Source organism: Strix aluco, chromosome Z, assembly GCF_031877795.1.
Source record: "Strix aluco isolate bStrAlu1 chromosome Z, bStrAlu1.hap1, whole genome shotgun sequence".
Lineage (NCBI taxonomy): Eukaryota > Metazoa > Chordata > Aves > Strigiformes > Strigidae > Strix > Strix aluco.
In genome coordinates, this window is record NC_133971.1 from 3,268,410 (window position 1) to 3,295,297 (window position 26,888).

General features: G+C 38.9%; 1 protein-coding gene across 1 annotated transcript in view; it reads right to left on the reverse strand.

Moving 5' to 3' along the window:
• Window positions 1–26,888, reverse strand: part of ADGRV1 (adhesion G protein-coupled receptor V1) — a 297,357-nt gene that overhangs the window by 122,708 nt on the left and 147,761 nt on the right. The gene's annotated exons all lie outside the window — the stretch shown is intronic.

The following is a 26,888-nucleotide window of genomic DNA, read 5'->3' on the forward strand; positions in this document are numbered from 1 at the left end:
ATCAAAAGCACCAGGGACAGCATTGCAAGAACAGCATAATCACAAATATTTGACAAAATAATGCTATAAAAGGCGTTGGATAGACTACCTTTAGTCTACTACATACACTGCATTTGCCTACTGTCAGTACACCACAAAGTGTAACATTTTGAGACACATAACTCAGAAAACAGAGATAGCAAATGATTTTCCATGTTGGATAGTTTAAATTGTGTTTACAACTACAAAACACCAACACCACACCAACACATCACCTCCTGTGTAGTAAAGAAGTGCACCTTCCCAGGAAGATCAGGCTTATTCGTGGAAAACAAGCTGAAACATACTGCTGTTAACAGTTTAGTACTTCTGTCTACCACCGTCACCATTATCACATCTAATCCTCAACAATGGATTTTGTTTCCTTTCTCTGATTGGAGAAACATAATCATCCCCACTTCTGTAAAATTCCACAGACAGAGATTTTCCATCAGTAAAATATTTAATCAGAAACTCTTTATTTGCCAAAATGAATACTTAAGCTATATCTGGCAAGAGAAAAAAAAAAAAAAAGTCTATTCAAGCACAAATGAATCCCTCCTGTGGAATATTTAATAACCTAGTAGTTACGATGCTCAGCTAGGACACAGCAGACAAAGGTACAAACATCTTGCTCTTTCTCAGTAAATGGCACTAATTCATCTGAGCTGAATATACTAATAATGAACTACAAAACACTTTATGCAGCATGGAACAGCTTAACCTCAGAGACGGAGAGAGGCTTAAGCTGTACAGATCAGTTGCATGATAGTCACTGAAAAACAATTTTCCCCAAAAAATTCTTAAGCCAAATACAACCTATGTTATCATACAGTAGAAAGGCAGTACAAGGTGAGCAACATTTAAAGGAGTGGCAATTATTTCTGTGCTTCTAATGAGAAACTCTCTGCTTTAAAGAACTCTCAAACTTTAAACTCCTTTAAAAAATTAAATAACTCTGCTTTAAACTTAAGCTGGTCACATCATGATGTTCTTTAGCAGTGTTTTACATGACATTTTTAAAGCTAAACCGCCACTGTGAAATTGTAATTGTTTCAGTCCGTGAGTATAACGTGTTTCTGAAGTCACCCAGGGCCAGATTTTCACTGTCTTATTCCCCTGTGTGAGTCATCCAGTTGGCTTCAGTAGCAAAATCTGCATGACTAATATGTTACCAGCATGAGTATGAAGAGTTTTAACTGGCCTTCACTGCTTTATTTATTTGACATGCATTTGTATTTATGTGTATTTTACTATCCTTACATTTATTAATAGAATACTGTGTGAATAACTTAAATGAAATGCATGGGATTGTACCTATATGCTAGAGAAAGGAGAAAAGTTGCAACGATCTTGCCAGTCATTTGTTGTATAGGTCCCATCTGGCAATGGCAAGTCATCTGCTGCATGACCATACCTCCACCACGCAGAAACTCCGTGTTTCAGACAGATTCCAACCATTATGCTGGGACTATAATAATGTAGAATTTCATTATGGTTCTTTTGAGACAACATCAAGTTCAGCAGTCTTGAAAGTTAACTTCTGTCCAGCGAGTTTATCACACATCCAGATACCAGAGTTACATGCTGCTTTACATTGTTCTGCCCACAGAAAAAAAATCAGAAATGTGGTTTAATCGAACTAGAGTATTCCAAGGGACATCTTGGCATATCTACCAAGGAACATTATGATGCATCTTGGCTTCCCAGATGGTAAATGGCATTTCATAGACTGGAAGGGCTTTATGAGAGCTTTCTGGTTGCTGTGGGAGACTGCAGAGAATGATTTTAAGCTGACACAAGTCTACTCTAATTTTCAGCAGCAGCTATTTCTAGATGTTATCAAAATGGGAGGAGGTAGACCTATGATGCTAAGTCAGCTTTTTAAGCACCCCTGCAACAGATTAATGGATTCATCTTGTTATTGCTCCTTAGATATATATGGCTGGAGTATAACTGTTGAGAAATCTAGACTATGTGGTATGCCAACAACTATTGATTTGCAGGACTAATTGCCACATTTTCTGATACTCTCTCTACTAAAAAGGTATATCCATTTGTACGAAGTCTGATTTGAGAAGCTGTAAACTTTGCAGGAAAAGCATGGGCACCATTGAGTTTCAAAATTTTCAGTATTTAAAATACTTTACAGTAACATTCATACATGAAGACAAATTTTCTTAAGGCTTTCAGTTATCTGGCTGATTTGTATTGATGAATCTGTATCTTGCCTTTTTGTCAAGCCTGGGAGATGCATGCGAAGAAAAGAGTTCACTTATTCAATTAAATATAGATTTCAGGAAGCAAATTTAGCTACCATGTTTGACAAGTCCCTGCTTTCTTAGGATCACCAAAAAGAAGCCATGCTTTTCTTGGATATTTACAGTTTTCAGAAAGAAAACCCAAGCATATTCTACTTTCAGTCTTGAGCAAGACCAACTAGACAGATCAAGAAATGATGAAAACACCATATTTATGTTTTTCTCAAAGCCACCTGATAAATCTAATCAGCTTATTGCCACATAGTTTTGGGAAAATGGACCATCTTCTCTGAAAGAAAAAAGCTGGCTTAAAAGTTGGTTATTCACTAGGTAGGAGTGTGCAAGATGGGCTGCTTGTAAACACCGTGCAGGGCAAGGAAAATTTCAGAGTGGCAGCAGAGGTAAATGTGTCTTGTGTTCAGATAACCGTGTTCATAATTACAGCAAAGTCTGCCATGAGCAGTCACTCCAGGCGCTGTACTACAGTGGCCAAGGCAGAAGCAGTTTCATATAACTGGTTACTCAAGGGATGGAAATGGACCTCTCTAAAGCAGAAGTATCAAAAAAATATATTTTTTTAAAAAATTGGAGAACCTCTATACATGATTGTCAGGCACGTAGCAAAGGGAAAACAACATGAATTCTGTCAAATCAAGGGCCTGAAGCGTGGTAGATATAGGAACTATGGTTATCAGAAGTAGAAATTTTAGGAAGCTATCTTCAAACAACATTTTGAACAATCTGGGATGGCATTTCCAAGTATTTATATTTCCTTTTTGCTAACACAATTTTCTTCAGTAACATTTGCATGGTCTCTCTTCCTGCCAATAGCAAAAAATCCTGTCCTATATAATGAATGCAGAAAAATCTGCTTGGTCTTCATAATAGGTTAGATTCCATTATTTTCAAGCCAAAACGACAATAAAATACTTTCTTCTGATATATGGTATACCCATCACATGGGTGAGCACATGGGGCTCATGCTAAGTAGATTGGCAGTACAGCAAAAAGGGTGTGAGGCAAAACAAGGAACAAGAAAGCGGTGGGGAAAGATCCCCTCTGTGGAGGCAGAACAGGAAATCTGCACCAAAACACAGCTTTTTGGGACAGACAGCTGTGGACTTGGAGCTAAGGAAAGGCACTGAACCAGACTGTGGGTGAAGTCTGGAGGAGGATGACTTGCTGTCTCTGACCTGCAGAGACCTTAAGACAATGGTAGGCCATTTTGGAAAATATTGTTTTATAACTTCAAAACTTTTATATTGAAAATCAAAGCAGCCTAAAGTTGGTCTCCTTGCCAATGAGTTGGATACATAAAAGCTTTTTGATAGTTGCAGCATCTCCCTGAATGCAAGTTATATAGTTTGCTTAAAACTAGTTCAATGAATTCACTTTTTAGGGTTATTCTGGAAACACATTACTGCTGTTTTAAAATTCGTTTTACTTTAGTATCTTACATAAGCTTTCTATGAACTAGAATAGAAGCCTGAGTAGTACTCCTCCTTCAGGTTGGCTTGTTGAGAAGCTAATGCAGAACAAACTCCAACCTGAAAGTTTTTTTCTCCAGGTTTGGCTCCTTCCAGGAGCCTCCTAGCATCCAGGATGAGCTTCCAGGATGCTCTCCTAGCATCATACCTACCATACCCTACATTCCTTCATTCAGGTAAGCCACTCTTTGGTCTGCTTCAACTGAAATGGGAAAATGAGCTGCCAATACTGCAGTGAGTCAACAGGACCCAATTAGCATCCCTGTAAAGCTTTCTATCAGCTACCACCTGGGAAAATCAGGAAAAGAAGGTAGTTGCATTCATGCTTATTTGGGAGTTTTCTTGCTTCTTATTTAACTGCTTTTAACTAGTTTATCTGACAGGAAAACAAAGTTAATGGACCTAGAATTCCCATAACTGTACTAGGGATAACGAGTCGGAGAGTGCATCAATTTGCCTGTGATTCAGTCACTCCATCTCATTCTGTCAAACACTCAATACTAAACAATCAGCTTAAGGGTTGGGTTTTTTGTTGTTGTTGGGTTGTTTGTTGTTGGGTTTTTTTTGATTGCAGGCATAAATAGGACTTCATTTTTAATATCCAGAAATAGAAACTCCAAAGAAACAGTGGAATTGAAGGCTTTTGGCCTCAATCACAGTTTCTTTTTTCTCTGTTACTCTCTCCATTCTCTAACAGTTTAGCTAGTCCAATAATTCTTTTGTGTGCTTTCTGTTATTAAGACAATAAACACAAATCGATAAGTATTCTCTATGATAGACAGGTTCATGCTCTGAGTAGGAGTTTCTTCCTCAGATGACCTTGAGAGGTCCCTTTCAATGTAAATTATTTTCGGATTCTATGATCATACCCCCATATCATGGCTAATTTGTGACAAAAAAGTCTGTTTATGCATTTCCTTGCATATGAGAACCTGTAAGCAAAGGAAATGAGAGGAGACATTACTCATGGAACAGAGGTGAGAGATACAGAATAAGAAAAGGCAATATACGGAGGACTAGGTCTGCATAATGTTGCTCCTGAAAACTCAGATAAGAAATGTGGCCATCATGAGACCCAGAGGAGCAACTCAAAGTACTTTCATGTCACCTACATGGCATGGTATACAAGAAATAATATTTTTGCAATCCTGTCTATTCAAGCTCATGAGGATGAGCTCCAGGAAACAAGTAAAATATCAGAGTGCCTATGATGGATTTGGGATATAAATTATTGAATGGATCCTTAGAATGTTACAAAGAAAACACTTGATTGCAGCCTAGATATGCATGACAAGGAGATTGAAGATTTCACAGTAAATCCCAGGTTATACACCTCACATTAAAAGGCTGATGATTACGCTAATAACAAAGATTAGAAGATAAACTTTAAAAAGCTTTTTTTTTTTTTTTTAAGCTGAGACAATGTCAGTTAATTCAAGAAAGGATTTGGTGTTAAAAGGTGAAAACAAATCAGTTTGCGTGAGTTTGCAATTACCCACAATCAAAAATATTCATGACATCTACACTCAAATGATATTGTGAATGTTGTTTTAGTACTGTGAATTTTTGCCTTACATTAAAAATCCATGCAACACCACTAAGTAGAAAATGCCATGTTTCCAATAGCTGTAGTACATACAGTTTTGAGGAACACCATGCTTGTTCACAGTTTACCTAAAAAGACTACCAACTGACTGCTGACAGTGCACTCTTATGGTCTTGTTTTTAAAACTTAAGTTACAGAATGCAGCCATTTGGCAAGTGGTGTGGTAAATTACAGCAAAATTATATTTCCCGGACAATCTCTGTGATGATCTCATTTTGACAATGTATCACAATATATATTGAAGAAATTTTTAAAAAATGCAGAGTTGGGCTTTGAACATATTAATCACAGACTAATGCCTTAGTTGCTTAGTTGCTGAACAAATCCTGTTCAGACAAAATCAAGCATTGCATTCATCATTTAAGAAAGCAAGGATCCCTCCTAATTAACAATATTTAAAGTGATTGAGATACTACAAATTTCAGCAGAAATGGGAGTATTTTTGATGTCTCATGTAAATTAAAAGTATCTCAGAACAAAAATATAATCATGCCTCTTATAAATCTGTTGAAGGAAGACATGGCCTAGAATAAAACTAAGGGAGAATAACAGGGATAGGAAGATAATAAAGGGTCAGTCTTCTGATGCCTTAGATAATGATAAAGACAGAGAGGTTGGAAGAGACCCATTTCAAAGAGAAAAAACAAACTGAAGGCTGATCATTGATACCCAGGCAATATTAAGAAGTTAAGTATTTCAAATAATGTGCAAAACAGACAGTGGAAGCCTCCAATGGTACCTCAGACATGTGAGGAGTACTCGTGTCAACATGCATGAACCTATCAATGAGAGAGCTTAAAAGGGGTAAGATTGCCAGTGAGGAAGGTGACATTTCTGATCACCAAATGCAATACAAATGCCACTCACTCATCAGAAAAAAAAATCTCATTCACTACCTTGCTCTTCTTTTACAGACAGAATCCATGCTGTTCAGCTAGCTGGTCCTATGTTCTTCAAATGGTATTATTTTCAGGGTCATTACCATGAAATTACTCAGGGAGAAAAAGGAGTTTATGACCTTTGGGAGAAGAGGCAGGCAACTCAGGAGGAGTACAAGGATGTAATGAGGTTATGCAGGGAGAAAATTAGAAGGACTAAAGCCCAGCTAGAATTTAATCTGGCTACTGGCAGTAAAAGACAATAAAAAATGTTTCTACAACTACATTAGTAGTAGCAATAGAAGGAGAGATAAGGAGGATCTCCATCCTTTATTGGATGCGGGGGGAAACACAGGGACAAAGGCTGAGGAAGAGGCTGAGGTACTTAATGTGTTCTTTATCTCAGTCTTTAATAGTAAGACCAGTTGTTCTTCAGGTACTCAGCCCGCTGAGCTGGAAGACAGCTACAGGGAGATGAATGAAGCCCCCATAATCCAAGGGGAAACGGTTAGTGACCTGCTACACCACTGAGACACACACAAGTCTATGGGGCTGGACTGGATCTGCTCAAGGGAGCTGGCCAAGCCACTTTCCATCATTTATCAGCAGTCCTGGCTAATTGGGGAGATCCCAGTTGACTGGTGGTTAGTAAATGTGACGACCATCTACAAGAAGGGCTGGAAGGAGGATCCGGGCAACTACAGGCCTGTCAGTTTGACCTTAGTGCCAGAGGTGGTTATGGAGCAGATCATCTTGAGAGCCATCATGCAGCACGTACAGGACAAGCAGGCAATCAGTCTCAGTCAGCATGGGTTTATGAAAGGCAGGTCCTGCTTGACTAACCTGATCTCCTTCTGTGACAAGGTGACCTGCTTAGTGGATGAGGGAAAGGCTGTGGATGTTGTCTACCTGGACTTTAGTAAGGCCTTTGATACCATTTCCCACAGCGTTCTCCTGGAGGAACTGGCTGATCATGGCTTAGATGGGTGTATTTTTTGCTGGGTAAAAGACTGGATGGATGTCCAGGCCCAAAGAGTGGTGGCGAATGGAGTTAAATCCAGCTGGTGGCTGGTCACAAGTGGTGTTGCCCAGGGCTCAGTATTGTGGCTAGTTCTGTTTGATATCTTTATCAATGAACTGGTAGAGGGGATTGAGTGCATCCTCAGTAAGTTTGCAGACAACACCAAGTTGGGTGGGAGTGTTTATGGTTTTGAGGGTAGGAAGGCTCTACAGAGGGATCTGGACAAACTGGATCAATGGGTCAAGGCCAACTGCATGAGATTCAACAAGGCTCAGTGCTGGGTCCTGCACTTGGGTCACAACAGCCCCACGCAACGCTACAGGCTTGGGGATGAGTGGCTGGAAAGCTGCCTGGTGGAAAAGGACCTGGGGGTGTTGGTCAGCAGCCAGCTGAACATGAGCCAGCAGTGTGCCCAGGTGGCCAAGAAGGCCAACAGCATCCTGGCTTGTGTCAGAAATAGTGTGGCCAGCAGGACAAGGGAAAAGATCATCCCTCTGTACTTGGCACTGTTGAGGCTGCACCTCAAATACTGGGTTCAGTTTTGGACCCCTCACTACAAGACAGACATTGAGGTGCTGGAGCGTGTCCAGAGAAGGGCAACAAAGCTGGTGAAGGGTCTGGAGCACAGGTCTTATGAGGAGTGGCTGAGGGAACTGGGGGGGTTTAGTCTGGAGAAGAGGAGGCTGAGGAGAGACCTCATTGCCCTCTACAACTACCTGAAAGGAGCGTGCAGAGAGGTGGGTGTTGGTCTCTTCTCCCAAGTAACAAGTGACAGGACAAGAGGAAATGGCCTCAAGTTGTGCCAGAGGAGGTTTAGACTGGATATTAGGAACAATTTCTTCACTGAAAGGGTTGTCAAACACTAGAACAGGCTGCCCAGGGAAGTGGTGGAGTCACCATCTCTGGAGATATTTAAAAGACATGTAGATGTGGTGCTTAGGGATATGGTTTAGTGGTGGGCTTCATAGTGTTAGGTTTATGGTTGGGTTCAATGATCTTAAAAGTCTTTGTCAACATAAACGATTCTATGATTCTATGAAGGCCAATAAAATTACATGCTTTTCATATTCATTTGAATGGGAAGAAAACAGTTTCTTTAATTGTTTGCTTATTTTCTCCACAGGATTTCATTTTTCAATAACTTAATTTTCTTTCAAAGAAAGTACATCTTTAAGAGAGAAAATGAAATAACTGTATTCTCTTTTATAAATTGCTTGCTTTTATAGCACAAGGTAACAATGTTATCTTATTCTTGATCTTTTTATATTAACATCTGATCACCATCATTTTTTTTTATTAAAATGCAAGTCAAGAAAAAAAAGCAAGTAAAGAACAAAGCATGAGCATTAACAGCACTTACAAAGCTATTTGATGGCCTAAAAAGATTAAACAGCTACACTTCTTACACAGAACTGCATATCTAGGATTTTTTATTGTACCAAATTGCTACTGTTTTAGGTTACAATCTGGGGTGGAGCAAGAGATGATCCACGATCTTCTCTCCAGCTGAGAGAACAAAACTTTGACATTGGATTCTCAGAAGGTTTTTTTAATATTGTTTAATGTTCTCTAGAGCTGGTTATTTAATCACTGATGTTTTAGAGATGAAGTTGGTGATTTTATATATAAAAAAAATAGCTGCTGAAATGCATGAATGTAGGTATTTCTGAGTGTATGAAACATTTTTTTAACAGTTTGCTGTTATTTGGGTGAGGGAGTTGAGGAGGCTTGGCAATATCTGAATTATGCCTAAGGGTAGACTGCATTAATTTGCACAGGAAACTAAAAGCTCCACTGCAAATTAACTGAGATTGTAAATTTAAATGGTAAAAGAAAAAGCAAGTATATGTGAAAAACAAAAAGCTCCAGAATATCAAAGTATCTCAACATGCTCTATGTTTAAGAAACTTACAGAATGTGTTATATCATTAATAATTTTATAAACCATGGAAGATATTATAGCATATCATTCGGACTATTGCCAAACATTCTTAAAACTATGCTTGATTACTCTCTTTAAATATTCATCAGAGTGGGAAAAGGCAGTATTTTAAACACAAATAATGCTTCGTGCTATGGAGAAAGTATAGTTAAGCCTGAGGTCTAGGAGTTCAGCAAACTCCCAATATCACCATAAATGCCCCATGTGATCTTAGCAGGTAACATAATATTAAAAACCTAAAAAACTGATTGCATCTCTAAAATGTAGCTGCCTGGATCTTGTACTGGGTCTCTGTCAGAGAAGTAGCTCCAACCAGACATGCTACAAAGAGTTCTCCAAGGTGGACAATCAAGAGACAAGACAATAAGAACTCACTTTGTTGCATACAAGGACATGCTGGGGTGGGTCTTGGTCCCATCACTGCCACAGTCTCCCATGAACATACTTCAGAGCCCCCAGAATTCTGAGCACAGCCTGCACAGACCATGGGTTGCCATCAACAGGAAACACAGAAGGGAGAAACCTTCATAAAAAGTTCTCTCTTCTCAAAGTTAGGCTTGCAATTCAGAGTTGCAGGGAGGTGTTGACATTTCATTAGGGTTCACAGCCAGAAAACATCTTATAGACCCTGGCAGGAGACTTATCTTTTTCTTTCAAAAAACACAATTGTTCCAGATGGTAACAATGCCTTTTTATACAACAGGTCAGTGGTTGCAAGATCCACGTAAGAAGTGGAAAGACTTGGCTTCCATGCCCTCCTCAACCTGCAGGTTGGCATGGGGGGCAGACCCACATCTCTGAACTCTAATACCTCTTTAACATAAGGCTCCTGTGCAGTCTTTTGAGCAGAAATCAGAACCGGGATCTCCCCTCTTCTAAATAGGTGCCCCAATCATTTAGCCGCAGAGTCATGCTCCCTCTTGCTCCCTCTCTTTGACCTACGGAATTCTGATATGTTTTTTTCGAGCTGGCACAGCATCAAAAGGTGAAGTGGAGGGAGCCTCCCACCCAGACTAGCCTATAGCCTGGTAGTCAGGTCCCAAGATGAAATGAACCATCTTTATTCAGGCTGAGAGCAGGGCATGCCGAAACATTTCACATTAGGGTGTGTAGTTTATGTGGGACTGTATCTCCATATTAAAGTTTCACTCTTAGGAAACTGACTGTATCTGACTGTCAACAACATTCACAAATCCTTACTTGGACAAATGCTCCTGCTTTAAAAAAAAAAATAAAAAATCACACTGTAAATGTATTAGCACACAACCTCTATTTGGTTTTCACAAGTTAAAACCAGATTAATACATCTGGGAGAAAAATGGAGCTTTATATGCAGGGGTTGGTACACGCTTTTTCAGTGTGGGTACTATGTGTAAACTATTTGTCACTAAGCAATGAAAAACCTTCACAGCCAGTCTGATACTACCCTGCCAAGGTCACTATATATTGCTGTTTCACAAGGCTGTGACTGAAACCAAACAGATGATAAAAATTAACCTGTTCATTCATAGGCATATGGGGAAGAGGCAAGAGGAATTGAACAGGCATCAGTTGCAACAGCAGCACTGGGACATTAGCATCTTTGGCACTGTGCTTTCCTCATAGTCAAAGCTATTTGATAAAAACCAAGGAATGCAGCACTGTTGACAAAGTCCTACAACAGCAGTACTCAGAATGCAAAGGGAGATAAGCTGAGAACTGGCACGTTCTGTCTATGGCAAACATGGCTGAAATATTAGCTCATGTGGCAACAGTTTGAATAAATAGGAGCTGGTATGCTAAATCCTAGTGATGTTGGCTGGTGAATACTGCTTGAGGTTTAAGGTGTGGCAACTTTTCTTTACAGACTCATTGGCACATGCACACTGAACCTTATTACCTCTCATTTACTGAAGCTGGCACACCTTGGGCTTTTTTTTTCAGTTTTTTGTTGTTGTTTTTTAAGGAAAGAAGAACTGAATCATAAGAAGACAAGATGAGAGATGTCAAGTCTGAGGCATATATGTTTGAAGTTTATAAAAAAAGAAACCAAAGAGTCAAAATCAGATCACTGTATTTCAGCAGCACACACTGAGTGAAAAACTCAATGAAAGTTTGAATCTGAGAAGAGAAAGAAAGATCAGACATAAAAAAAATACCTGTTTGTAGGTTCCCCTTTAAACCAGATCCCCAGCACAACCAGTTATGGATAACAAAAATTTTTATATCCCTCATCCAGTTTGGTTGGTTAACACAGTATGTTGCAGTGCAGTACGAACTCTCTTTCCAGGCTTACCTGCTTCTAATTTTCTTTTGTGTGCTATCTTATCCAACCTGTACATCTCTGCTAAAGAACCCCTCCCAATCTCCTCATATACTGGTAACAATACACATACAAAGAATGAGTCAGAAAAATGCACTTAAAATTCTCTGGCAGAATTAACAGCTGATAATACACTGTCAAGCAAGCACCTGGATAATTTCTAAGCTTCTTTGACATCTGTGGGTCACAAACACTCATTAAGAAGACTGACTTTTATGTAGAACTCATGGAAAAATACCTTTTTTTTTTTTCTGAAAAGGAAAAAATAATATAAAAAAAATCATATTCCAAATTTGGAGTAATCTAAAGACCATTTGAAGTGCTTTCATAGTGCAAGTGAGAGGAAAGGCATGAGAAATCTTCAACAGAAGCAACAGCTCAGGAGATTTAACTGCCTCCTGAGCTATTCTCTTTTATCCCAGAGGGACACCTCAACCAACAAGTCTCAGCTTATATTGCATAGGGTTCATATTAGTCTTTCCAGACTCAGCTTTCCATTTTTCTAATAACGTTCAGTAGAGCCAGGTTTAGTCTCTCTCTCTCTTTTTCTCTATAATTTTGGCCAGAAATAAATCCTAAGTTTTCATTCTAAAAATAAAACAATGAGATAAGGCTTAAGAAAATGTCTCACCAGATCTAACTTTAGTGAAGATGTATACCAAGAAATTAAGACAAAAATAATGAAGCTTTTTTTTCTCTCAAATATACTGGAAGGCTTATTGTAATGTAATCCCTAAATCAACATTATATTCATTTTAAACCTATGTTTATCAAGCAATTATGGAACTATTTGCAGGTTTCAGAAGTAATGAGAAAAATCTGCATATGATATTTCATGTTAGGTATTTTTGTTATTTCATGTTTTGATAGAGAAGTTTGCAAAACAGCATGCAGATTTCTACCATCTAGTACTAAATAACCAAAGAATAAGAGTATAATTTTGTGACCTTTACTTTACATCCGCTAAAACAAGGCAAAGTAAAGGTTAAAATACTGGTGAAGGTGAAAAAAGAGCTTCGGAGAGTCAGATATATCCTACTTGTCAGGCAAAAGTAGATCTTGAAAAACAAAACGAAACCCCTTCGTTGCTGTTCCTTAAGGCACAGTTAAGTGAGATTCAGGGAAGAGATTTCATAATCCTTGGGCAGAGGAAGACTGAGGGAAATCAAGGCAATAATGACAGGGCCAAACAAATTACAGTAGTATTTGAAATTCCAGAAATATAAAGAGTAAAAGGAATGGGTGGCGTTTACAGGTTTCTTTAGGGAAGCAGAAAATATATTTGTGGATATTGTGCATGTCCAAAAGGAGATGGCCAAAAATCTGGTAAGAAAATTCTGTTGAACTTATTTCAAGAAACTGTATTTGGGTAAATTTATTCACTGATATATGTGAAATTTAATCATACACATGATATTAATAAATTTATGAGAGTGATTTTTGGTCCTTTTTTCTAGGCATTTAAAACATTACTCAGAACATTTAACACATATATAAATCTCATTCACATTTTTCATTATAATTTTACTGGGAAGACTGTTTACTTCTAGAAAGGAAATGTAATACACTTGACACCAAGAAGGTAATTCTTATTCTGTCAGGAATAGTTGCTTAGGACAAATGTCTGTTCCTGCAGTATTTCAGTGCTATTATAGTTGCATGTTTATTAAGGAAACCTTACTATGATGCTTCTCTCCTATCTAAAAGCTAGTTTTTCTTCAACTAAAACATCATCTGCGAGATGGTAGAGAATTAAAAATTAGAAAAATAATAAAAATTTTGACAACACTTTCCTCCTTAGCTTTCAGCTAGATCATGTGAAAATAACAGGGAAAATATTCATAGAATCAAAAAATTAAAGTTTACATTTGCTGCAGCACATAAAGTTTGTTAAAGGCATTTGTTAAAGGTGGCACAAAGTTATAATTTCCTTTCTAATCTTTAATTACTTTATTTATTACAAATTATTTTTGAAATTGCATTCAGGGAGGGGTGTTAAAGTGTTCCCATACTACCAGTAGCTCAAGGTGTATGTGGTGAGTTGGCCCCAGCCAGCAGCTAAGCGCTGCTCACCCCCTGCCCTGGCGAGATGGGGGAGAGAATCAGAAGAGCAAAAGTGAAAAAACTCATGGGTCAAGATAAAGACAATTTGGCAAGCGAAGGAAAGGCAATAAAATCAAGTGACACAAAAACAATCACTCACCACCTCCCACAAGCAGACAGATGCCCAGCCAGTCTCCAAGCAAGACCAACCCCCCACCCCTCAGTTTTTATTTCTAAATATGACGTTATATGGTATAGAATATCCCTTTGGTCAGCTGTCCCAGCTGTGTCCCCTCCCGGCTTCTTGCCCACCACCAGCCTACTTACTGTGGGGGAAGACTGGGAAAAATAGAAAGCCTTGACGCTGTGCAAGAACTGTTCAGCAACAGCCAAAACACTGGTCTGTTTTCAACACTGCACTGGAGAGGCTGTTATCAACAAAATTAACTTCATCTTGACCACACAGTCTTTTATATGATCTGTCAAAACTCTCTGCTTTGAAAAAGCACCTTAAGAGAAGAACATCAAACATACGTATAGATACACTTGTTTTGATCTCACTGTTTATTAAATTGAGAAGTAGTCCAATTTACTAGAAATTAGGCTCAACAGTTTAGAAATTACAAATTCCTGACATTGGCAATTTCATAACTATATGCTCTTTTTATTTCTTCCCAAGCTGCCTTCATTTGCAAATATTATCATATTTCTTACAGAAATATATCATTTACGTAGGAGAGGGCATTAGAGCCTTCCTAAGTGTTAAATTATCCAACCTGATTTCTTAATTAATAATGTAACTTCATCCTATTTTTGTTACCAGTAGAGAAACAAGTTGGGGGTGCTTCTGCAGTCAACGAGAACTAAAGGTGGAGGCTGGTGTAGAACAGGTAAAAAATATAAGTAGATGAGATTGAGGAGAAACACATACACTGCACCACGCTGCTAATCTGAATGTTAAAAATTAAGTCAAAGTGTATTAATGACACATGCAGATTTGCAACGGTGTCTAGCTCATAGGTCCTTGACAATATCAACAGCCTAAGCCATCAGGTCCCAACAGGGCAGCACAGCAGCGTGCACAAATACTATCTGGTGTTTGAAGAAGAGCAGTTGCATCAGGCCTACATGGAAACAAATAGGTCTTGCCTCTGGGTAGAACTAATTGGGTTGAATTGAATGCTACACTAACATAGCTGTCCAGTTTGCAAGTCTAAACCAGGTTCAGTTAGTGGTTTCTTGGAGCTCTCTGCATTTCACTGTGTTACAATGCATAGCGTAAAGGGCCTCCTGTGCAGATTTAGGAACACGGTTGCATTAACCGGCCTCTCAAAGGGGAAGCTAAGGTGAGATCCGCTCACATGCTGCAGAACTCTATGTGGGAATTCACCACTGAATCACTCTACCACTGATTATCAAATAAACCAACAAAATTCAACTCCATAAAACTGAAAAAAAAGGACAAAAGCAAATACAGCTCAGAAATTAGGTGTGAGGACTTACTTTACAAGAAGTGCCTTTGATATACTTTACACAGAGTTGTAGGCTTAGATACATATACTGTTTGTCCCTATTTTTGAAGCAACGCTTATGCACCTATACAGTTGAGGTAAAAGAGTCTGTTAAATCATAGTCATCTGGAACAACATACAGTGATATTATTTATGTTACCAACATCGTTAATCAAAGAACTAAATAAAAAAAATTCAGCATGTCCGATTTTTTAAAACTTCTACATAGTATTACAGAATCATCTAGGTTGGAAAAGACCTTGAAGATCATCTAGTCCAACGGTTAAACTAGCACTGACAGATCCCAACTACACCATATCCCCAAGCGCCATGTCAACCTGCCTCTTGACACCTCCAGGGATGGGGACTCCACCACCTCCCTGGGCAGCCCATTCCAATGCCTATCAACCCGTTCGGTAAAGAAATGCTTTCTGATATCCAGTCTAAACCTTCCTTGGCACAACTTGAGGCCATTACCTCTTCTTCTATCACTTAATACTTGGTTAAAGAGGCTCATCCCCAGTTCTCTACACCCTCCTTTCAGGGAGTTGTAGAGGGCAATGAGGTCTCCCCTCAGCCTCCTCTTCTCCAGACTAAACCCCCCAGTTCCCTCAGCCGCTCCCCATCAGACCTGTGCTCCAGACCCTGCACCAGCTCCGTTGCCCTTCTCTGGACACGCTTGAGTAATTCAATGGCCTTTTTGTAGTGAGGGGCCCAAAACTGAACACAGTCATCGAGGTGCGGCCTCACCAGTGCCGAGTACAGGGGTAAGATCCCTTCCCTGTCCCTGCTGGCCACGCTATTTCTGATACAAGCCAGGATGGGATTGGCCTTCTTGGCCACCTGGGCACACTGCTGGCTCATATTCAGCCGGCTGTCAATCAACACCCCCAGGTCCCTCTCTGACTGGCAGCTCTCCAGCCACTCCTCCCCAAGCCAGTAGCGCTGCTGGGGGTTGTTGTGACCCAAGTGCAGCACCCGGCATTTGGCCTTATTGAAGCTCCTACAGTTGGCCTCAGCCCATCGCTCCAGCCTGGCCAGGTCTCTCTGCAGAGCCTCCCTACCCTCGAGCAGATCAACACTCCCACCCAACTTGGTGTCGTCTGCAAACTTACTGAGGGTGCACTCGATCCCCTCATCTAGATCATCAATAAAGGTGTTAAACAGGAGTGGCCCCAAAACCAAGCCTTGGGGGACACCACTCGTGACCGGCTGCCAACTGGATTTAACTCCGTTCACCACAACTCTCTGGGCCCAGCCATCCAGCCAGTTTTTTACCCAGCAAAGCGTGCGATCATCCAAGCCTCGAGCAGCCAGTTTCACCAGGAGAATGCTGTGGGAAACGGTGTCAAAGGCCTTACTAAAGTCAAGGTAAACTACATCCACAGCCTTTCCCTCATCCAATAAGCAGGTCGCCCTGTTGTAGAAGGAGATCAGGTTTGTCAGGCAGGACCTGCCTTTCATAAACCCATGCTGACTGGGCCTGATCATCTGGTTGTCCCACATGTGTTGTAAGATGGTACTCAGGATGAGCTGCTCCATCAGCTTCCCAGGCACCAAAGTCAAGCTGACAGGCCCGTAATTTCCTGGATCATCCTTCCGACCCTTCTTATAGATGGGAGTCACATTGGCCAGTTTCCAATCTGTCGGGATCTCCCTGGTCAGCCAGGACTGCTGGTAAATGCTGGAAAGCGGCTTGGTGAGCACCCCAGCCAGCTCCCTCAGCACCCTCGGGTGTATCCCATCCGGTCCCATAGACTTGTGTGTGTCTATGTGATGCAGTAGGTCACTGACTGTCTCCTCCTGGATTGCAGGTGGGTTGTTCTCCCAGTCACTGTTCTCTGGCTGAGGAGTGGTTCATAATCAAAAGCAAGCAGGTTAAGCAAGCAGTTGTACATGCCCCCTCCCTGGAAAAGTTCAAGACCAGGTTGGATGGGGCTTTGAGCAATCTGGTCTAGTGGAAGGTATCCCTGCTCATGGCAGGGGGGTGGGAACTAGATGGTCTTTAAGATCCCGTCCAACTCAAACCATTCTGTGATTCTATGATATAAATGAATAGTAATCACGGTATTATTTTATACATAATTCTGAATATTAAGTATAAAAATACCCCTGACATTGTACAGCTCTTCTTGTGTTTAATTTTACAGCTTCTAGAAAAGAACTGAAAGTCGTATCACTTCTGTTAAAAACTTTTTCATTCCCTCATGGTTTCCCACCAACAAATGCGATAGTCAAGAGGGAAAATTTTCCGGAAAGAGAAATCACTTAAATGTAGATAATGTAGTGGAAAGATGACTGATCCTTTCTCTCCAAGCTGCTACTGCTTATTGATTTCAAATTTCCTACTCTGATCACTCTTCAGGTCTCCTCAGAATACCAGCCTTCCACCCTACTGCTACTGGCTGCAGTATCTCAATTTAAACTACATGTAGTCCTGATGTTCTCTCATCAGCGCTTATTAGGTAATCAAAATATGCCTGAACTGCGCACGACACATTCATCTACACAATTACAGCAGACCAATGGGACAATTCAAACGAGGAGTCTTGTTTACCATGAAATGATGTTGTTTTGGCCCTGAATGGCATCATGCTGCGATGTTTTATGGCAAAGGAGAAGATGAGTTTCTCATGTTCACCACTGCAGAGAAGGCATTGGTAACCAAGCACATTAAAAGGAGTCCCACACCATGAAGGAATAAAGAGAGTACAGTGCCCAGTTACAACTCGTTACCGTCATCTGAAGAGTTAAGAGGGGCTACTAGTTAAAGGAGATAAGAGGGTTAATTAGCATAGCTAAATCCAAGAAGTTTATGTTGGGATTAGTGTGGGGAGTAACAGGAGTTGCGGGAAGGTATCAGAAAGAGAAAGGCTTTTATGAGAGAGCAGCAGAAAGTCAAATTATAGAATCCAGCATTCAGTCAGAGCTAAGGACTAGATATGAAGAGGTCATGGACAGCAATGATCACTGAAGGAGTGAAGTGGGCTTAGACAGAGAGACTGCTGAAGAAAGAATGAAGGAAAAAATCAAGCAAATACAGAATTTCAATGGAGCTAGGGTGGGAAGCAGAAGAGGAGAGAGAGATGCCTATAATGAGCACGAGCATGACATGAGCTGTTGTTAAGCAGCAGCTGATCAAGATTCAAGAAAGAAATAAAACCAAGGAAAATTCCAGTAACTACTGTGGAAGGAAATATACTGGTCTCTCTGCTTAGGAAACGGATTTTCTTTAACCTGACAAAGAGTAGTAATGGGGTTATTCTGGCTTCTGCACTTTGAATCTCTGTAGGACACTTCAGAGGAAAATGATCTGTGCCTCATGACTCTGGAAGGCCTACAAGAGGCTAAGTAACTAGATTAACTATAGTATATGTAATCAGAATCTTAAGAGAAGTAGGAGATGACATTTCTTCAATATAAATCTATCTTGGAACACACTGAAATACTTTGAAAACAGTTTGCATTGCAAAAATAAGAAGCAGAGTCTCCCAAACAGGTGAGATTTCAGGAATAAATTGGAGAAAAACCGAGGAAGGCACTAGAAGAGTACAACCAGCAGGTTCCCACATTTGCTAATTTGCTGTTATAGCAAAGGTATAATAAAAAAATTATATTTAAATATGCACGCATTCTGTAGTCTGTCATTTCGTGTAGCTTTTTTTGTTGTAAATTGCACCAGTGCTTATGTTTTCAGCTTAGTCTTCTAGTCTGTCTCAGCTAGTTTAGTCTAACTTGTCTGGTCTAGCTAGTCTCTGTCTTTTGCTCCCTCTTTTCTCTATAACTGTTTCTATGTATATATATCCATGTCATATATATATATCTCCACATATATTTATATGTACATATTTATGTGTGTATACAAAGAGAGCTTGGTTTTTAGTCTGGTACAGTTTAGACACACTTTTAAAAATATAGAAAGTTTTATATACTTTAAACTTTTATACTTTATTTTTCACTGACACAGTGATCCCTGAGGAGTGATATTAATTCACTGAGGATCCTCAAAACATCCTTAATACAAGATCCAATGTCAGTGTAATGCAATCAGATTTTCCCACTTCAGAAACAGATTCCAGAATCAGATTCTCCCATCTTGAGATATGTATTCCTAAGCATGCCTGATGAAACAAATGAACATACCCAAAGAGTAACTTACAGTAAATGGAAAAGTGACAGAAATTGATTATTGATATAAACCCTCTCTTTGGAAACATAAAACTTTAGTCAGATGAAAACAAAGGAGGGCAAATTTTCTAAGTTTTGGCAAAAATATTTCAGCAATATCATCCTTACCAAACTAGCTCTCGATATAATTAGGATGATTACAACTACAAAACATTACAACAGAAAACAGTGTTAGACATGAAAGACTTTTTTTCTACAATCCTAGGATATTAAAATACCAGTTGTCCAACATCAAGAGAAGAAGAGCAACGCCAACGGTACATTAATTCTTCCTTCTGTATTAAGTACACAGTGTAGAAGATGCACTCACAATTAAGTACAGAAGTACCTGGTTGCCCTGTTTCTCATATTGGGATTGTATCTACTGCCATTGGTCAATTGTGAAACTCAGTATTGTTTAATGGGACACTCTTATCAAGACAGGAAATTGCCACCTGATGTTAAGGCTCACAGAACAAATAAACATCACTGCAACATCATACAGTAATTTTGAAGAGGACAATGGAAACCAATGAAGTTTAATTGTTTCCAGTTTCTTATATCACCTGAAAACTACATAATCTTCACCTTTGTCAGGGCCTGGGTTCCCACATTCACTGTCCAAATAAAAAAGTTTCCAAATTCATAAGGACAGTAGGCAATATAACACTGGATGGATGGAAAAATACAAGATTACAAAACCCCCCACAGTAATCCTTTAATGAAGGTTTTAAACTAACATGAACCCATTAAATAATGTCACATTTAATGAGTACTTAAATAATATCATTAATAATGGAGTAATTGGACCTCTTTACAAAAAGAAAATCTATTTAACACTGTCATCATTTCCGGCAATACACGTTACTGAATAGTGTCTTATTCTTAGTTGTTATTATTTTTTAAACATAAATAAGCCAGAAATAATGAGTGAGAGCAACTTTTCCAGGAATTGCAGGCCAACCATTTAATTTCTATTCTGTAAAAGAAACCCCGCACTGTCTATCTGTGATTATATCAGGTAGGGATATAAAATTACTATTGTGCTTGTGTTGTCTTGGAAATGCCTGCAGCTTGGCCAACTGACTTAAGCAGGATGGCGTTGTATGTAATTTCACAGCAATTATCACCCAAAGACAAAGTCTGCAATGAGTTTTTGCCACATATGTATTCACTTTCACATATGACTTAAATAGTTATGTCACTTCATATATTGTTATCCATTAACAAAATTAATTTAGCACTCATCATCTAAGTCTTTAAACAAAGTCATAGTTTAGACACTGTGATGCCACTTAGATAAATAGACCAATGTCAAACCAACCAACATTAATTTTTCTGTTGTTTCGTTCAGTCAAGGGAAAGGAATTACTCTTATAATTACAAACACATGCTTTTTAGAGCAATGACTTTGAAAGAAATTCTAAATTTGAAATATTTCTATACTGACATTTCTCAAGAAATTAAATCATGATTTAATGATGAAAAACTAGACAGCTAAAAAAACCAAATGTGACAAGTACAGTACCCAAACTAGTAACTTACTTTTAGTATAGTAACTAATCTTTTTACTAAAGAAGTTTCTTATCATACACAATTTCAGTTCTGATGTTCTATCTCATAATTTATTACATAAGATTTAAATTACTGATCCAAGATAGCTAGACCATCTTTAGATGTCTAATTAAAAAAACATAGTTGGACTACTTACATAACCACCTAAGCAAAAATAAGCATTGATATTTCCCTTTCTATAGCTCTCTGTGTGTAGTTTCCTTCTTATAAAATTTTAGGCGCTACCTTAATTTCCTCACCCACATTCTGAACTTATACTTAAAAAAAAGGAAAGTATTTGCTACTGTTGGACAACTTTGTGACTACTGCTCATTTCTATTTATATGCTTTAACACTCCAAATGCTGCTTAGGTTCTGCTTTGTTTTGATACTAGCAGGACAAAGACACCACTAAAAAGTGGAGAAACTCACTCACAAAGGCTAAATTCCACCTGGTGAACATAATCTCTCTATAGACACAAAAGAGTGATAGACTTCCCCACAAAGCAATTCAAAGCTAGAGTCTAACTCGACCGCTCTGATGCTGAGGAAGGCTTTCTCACCACAGGAGGGGAGCATGGGGAGGTTAGGCTCACTGAACTGAAGTCAGCCTTTTTGAACAGCCCTTACATCGGCTGGAACCGCTGCTGAAAAGGTAAAAACTTCTGTAACATGCTCATGCAACTCCATCTCTGTCTAACAAAACTACCTAGAAAACACAGGGCAGAAATTCTATGCTAACATAGGTTACTGTGCAATTTTGTTAGTCCAGTACTTCAAGGATGTAGACTTTTTCAATGATGAAATTTGTGTATAATTATAGGAAAGTGAATTTTGTTCTCAACTCATATTTTATTAATGACTAACCACGCTAATAACTTTTTGTTGTTGTTTATAACAAAGATCTGCAAGAGAAAGTGTTGGTTTCACTCCCTGTGAGCAATTATTGACAAAGAATCTGAATAGAAGGGTGAACCCTACAGACTTCAGCAGCAGGTAGCAGGTATAACGTGGCAGGCACATGTAAACTGAAGTCGCACATAGATCAAACGGGACTGAGTGACTACAGGACTGGATTGATTCCTCTTTTCTAGTTTCTCACAAAGCTGCTTGGAGTCTACTCCCTGTTTATCTCAGGAGTGGCCAATTCTAACAGAACCTTCAGTTATCCTGTATACACTTGGATTTATCGGAAGTCTTTTCTGTTGTTGTTCTTGATCCTATTAATTTATATATTAAATATTAAATATTAAAAGCACATGATGATTTCTTTTCACTTGTTTGCTTTTAGAAGTTTTTTTAAACAAAAGGTGTAATCTCCGTGTACCACAGTGTTCTACTTTTCTTCTTTCTCTATGTAAAATAAAGAAAATATTTTTATCATAATAGGCTTAAAAAGTTTGATATATAAATGAGCTACCTAACTATCAAATATATCTCCATTTCAGATGAAGTGGGACACCATTGGCAGGAATTCACCTTGCACTACACTGCTTGATCTCGATCCATATTCTAAATCAAAGCTAAGTTTGAGAGGAACAAGTGATCACATCAATAAAGACCTCACAAAAGAGGAACAGATTGGAAAATGAAATTAAGGTGGAGATTAGGCTTCTAAAGGATTCTGTGAGAGATATGCAGTAGTCTTGCTTTTGGTCAAACCTGCTCTGCAGGAAGAAACCTCTAGCACAGCATTTCAGCATTTCAGTCTTCAGCAGGAAATGGTGATCCTGTTCATCTCAGATACACCTACACAGTTACCCTCGGCAGCTTGCTAGAGCATGAGAGAAAGTCTGGTTTGGTTATTTCACTTGAAAACAGCTCAGAAAACAATGTTAGAAATTTAATGTATCTGATAACTCCAAGTTTTTATATTATATAAAACTTTTAAGTTAAAACACATATCTCTGAAACCAAAGTGATGAAGACTGAATCTTCCCTCCACATCCCCAAGAAGCACATATCATACAATAAAATACCTGTATTGGGACTGTTGAAATTGACCAAATAAATGTTTTCCAAAATTCAGCATGCAACAATATGATCTGCAGAGCTAAACCATCAGAAATATCTTAATTCACACCTCCAAGCATAATCACTAAATGTAGCATTTTGAAAAATAAATGGTGGTTGAAATTATCTAGACTATTTAGAGCATTTAGACTATTGTTTAATTATGAACCATTTCAACGGGAAGCTTTTGATTTATAATTTGGGTCAATCTGAGATTTATAATTTGGGACAGTCAAGAGAAAACTCTCCAAATCCTGTTTTGAATTTCAAATCCATCTGGAAACACCAGAAGTGCAAGAAACAGGGCACTTCTAAGCACACATTTTTTTGATCAGAATGAAATATGAACTACAGAGTTCTCTGTATATTCTTTCACTTGAGCAGGGAGCTTGGATCAAGGAGTTGAACTACATGATCTCTAGAGGTCTTCCGGTCCTAATTATTCTGTGATTCTGTGCTATGATTTATCTGTTATTGACCAGTTAATTTCTACCATAATGCACAAATACTCAGCAGCTGTATTTGTGTCAAATTCGCTCTCTGTTCATAGCTCTGCTTAAGTCACCTCAAGTGTTACTAAGCACTGGACCAAAGAACTACATGACAGAAGGAACTTTCATGAACAGATCTGGTTTTGGAAAAAATAACAGCAAAAACACAGGAAGGGAAGTGGCCCACTGACGAGAAACATATGGAGTCACAACTTTCAACATTTTATACAGAAGTGTGAAAACAGGAATAACGAAAAAAACAAGGCCAAAATTGATGAGAATCTTAGTACACAGGGAAAAAAGCTTCCCATTCCCAAAGTGCATCGAGAATCACTAAGTGCTGTACTGATGACATATACCAACAAAAAAAAGTCTGCCAAAGCAAAACAAACCCCACCTCCAAACCCCTAAAATAAACAAATAGCAGGCTCTTTCCTTGGGCTTAGAGAGAAAAGAACCTCAGTACCTTGAAGAAAGCACAGTCAACTGTGAAGAAAGAGGACATTTTTTTTTTTTTTCAAATTATAAAGTAGATCTACTGGACTTCTTATTTTTAACAGACTTCCAGACTTGCTAAAACCTCCGATGAAAACCGGAGGATATATTAAAAGCACACCTGTTCTTTAACCTACTCCATACCTTTGTCTCCACACTTATTAAAGTTAGGTGGGATATTTTAACACCTAAAGTAAAAATAGGGACAACTGCAAGTAATTTATTCTCCTAGTATTTCTCTGACCACAGGTTTTAAACAATGAAAGAAAAAAAATCTCATCTAGAAAAGAACATGAAAAATTCCACACAGACCAGCAAAACTCTGTAATCTGATCTAGATTATTGCTCTATTATCAACACTGATGGGTAGGCATTTAAATGAAAGACGCAAAGTTTTACATTATCTACAGTCCAAATGGTTAGGGGGGTGTGCAGGTTTTGGCTGGGATAGAGTTAATTTCTTCATAGTAGCTAGTATGGAGCTTCGGATTTGTGCTGGAAACAGTGCTGATGACACAGGGGTGGTTTCGTTACTGCTGAGCAGTGCTCACGCAGAGCCAAGGCCTTTTCTGCCCCTCAGCCCCCCCGCGAGTGGCCGGGGGTGCACAAGGAGTTGGGGGGGGACACAGCCGGGAGAGCTGCCCCAGGGATATTCCACACCATATGGCCTCACGCTCAGCAGACAGAGCTGGGGAAGAAGAAGGAAGGGGGGACGTTCGGAGTGACGGCGTTTGTCTTCCCGAGTCACCGTTACGTGTGATGGGGCCCGGCTGGCCTGGGGATGGGCGAGCACCTGCCTGCCCATGGGAAGCAGGGAGTGAATTCCTTGGTTTGCTTTGCTTTTGTGCACAGCTTTTGCTTTACTTACTAAACTGTCTTTATCTCAACCCACGAGCTTTCTCACTCCCGATTCTCTCCCCCATCCCACCGGGGGCGGGGATGGAGCAAGTGGCTGGGTGGGGCTGAGCTGCCAGCTGGGCATAAACCACAACAGGGGGTTAATGTATTAATACCACATAGAGCAAAAAACAATTACATGGGCCCAGTCCAAGTTCATCAACACCTGTAGGATGAAATAGGCTTTGGATAAAATCCATTTGCTTTTTACATACTGCTGATCTGTTCAGTGGGACAGTAAATTTGTCACTCCCATTGTTAAATACATTTCAGGGCAGGGCCTACCCCTGAGGCTACTACTGTCATTATACAGTCAGTTCAGGGTAAATATTCAGCTCTATCTGACTGAAAGTTAGCAAACCAGAGCTCAACAGCGGCATTAAGCTTGGAACTGAATTTCATGGATAGGACAACACTAAACACATCCTGGAATTGCATTACATAAAGCATATTATTACTGGATTTAAAATTGACAAAGTTTTTAGCAGCACAATAATTCCAAAAGAAAATGTAAAAATAAACAAGCAAAAATAAATCCAAACATAGAAGGTAAAAACAGAATTAGTTTTAGAAAACCTGTATCATCTGAGAGTGTAGCAACTGCTATTATTCTGCTGTGTCATGATAAACAATGAGGGCAATTATGCTAATGAACTGACCACACAGTTGGAGTGAGCAAACTATAAGGAAAATACTCGTCTCCAGATTTCCACCTGATGTGCAGAGAAGTCTTGGTAGGACAGGGAAAGGAAAGGCAACTTACAGTCTGAGATGACTAATATACATTCCTAATTTATCAGTGATACTTGACTTTTCTGAACAGTACTGTCTGTCATAGGAAGCTACTACACAAAGCTTTGCAAATCTTAGTTAGAAAGCACCGGCCATATTAAAAATTATGTTCAACAATGTGAAATAGCAAATCATTTGTTTTTGAGCATGTACCACAATTAATCCCTCTATTTCATTCCATTTTAAGAAAAAAACCACTTTATTAATGAGTAAATGACAGGTCATAATTTGCTAGATTATTTAAAGCATATTAGTTTGTAATTATCAAACAAGAGCCTATTCTTAACCTCATAAATTTGTTTCATTTGATGAAAATAATCTACAATGCTTAGTTGAAAGTCTTGACAAGTGGGCATGAAACAATATTAAAAAGCAGAATGTCGAGCCTGAGCTGAGAATGCATCCCAACTCCCTTTGTTTCAGACTAGAAATGCTGAAAATTAACTTACAGGGGTTCTACCCATACCTATTTAAAAATCATTCTTCTCTACCCTTAAATAAATGTAGCAAAATCTTTTGAGGTTTTGAAATCATATTGTTGGGCGTTGGTTGAAAGCTAGCTACTCTGGCTACAACTTCGTCAACTCCTTACCTGTATAGTAGCTCAAAAATTAGGATGGTGCCAAATGAAGTCTTACAAAGCTTTTTTTTTTTTTTTTTTTTTTCCCTGTGGTTTGGTGTTCCCTCTGCGTTTGACTACAGTTGTGTGATATACCAGATTGTCTAAGTAATGGACCTACCAAGGATTATTTGCATCCAGATCATTCAGTGCATGTTAGGACAGCATCGCTACAGCTTCTTGTGGTCAATTTAAGACTAAGTTGTGGAGGAATATGAAATAAGCCAAGTGAAGCTACAATGCTTACATTTTCCTCACTGATGGCAAGTGATGACCTCCAAAGTTGGAGTCATCTGCTATATATGTATCTCATTCAACTCTGAGCAACTTAAAATATTCTGAAAGGGTAATATGACGCAATGTTCAATGGGAACTTCAGGCAGGAAAGACATCTGCTGGAGCTAAACCCAAAGTGGATTCTTTATACCAAAAATTCCTCAGGTGAGTTCTTTTCTTCAAATTTCTGTTTATAACATTTAGCACATTGTAAGTGTCACAAATAGTGCAGCACTTCATAAGCTAATGAAGCTACAAGTGAGCACCCTGTATACAGCTATGGAATAATTAAGCAGGCAGTGAACTACAGAAAAATAAAAGCTCACATTAAGCTGGTTTTGCTTTATAAAAAAAAGTTTTCCAGTATTGTAAAACTATATGAATTAATTAGGCACTTAATTTTGAAAAGGGGACAACTGTTGTGTTATATATAGCTAAATGTTAGCAGAATCCTGTAGAATATTACAACATTTTGAAGATAATGTGTCGGTAATTTCAGAGGGTAGAAAAATAAT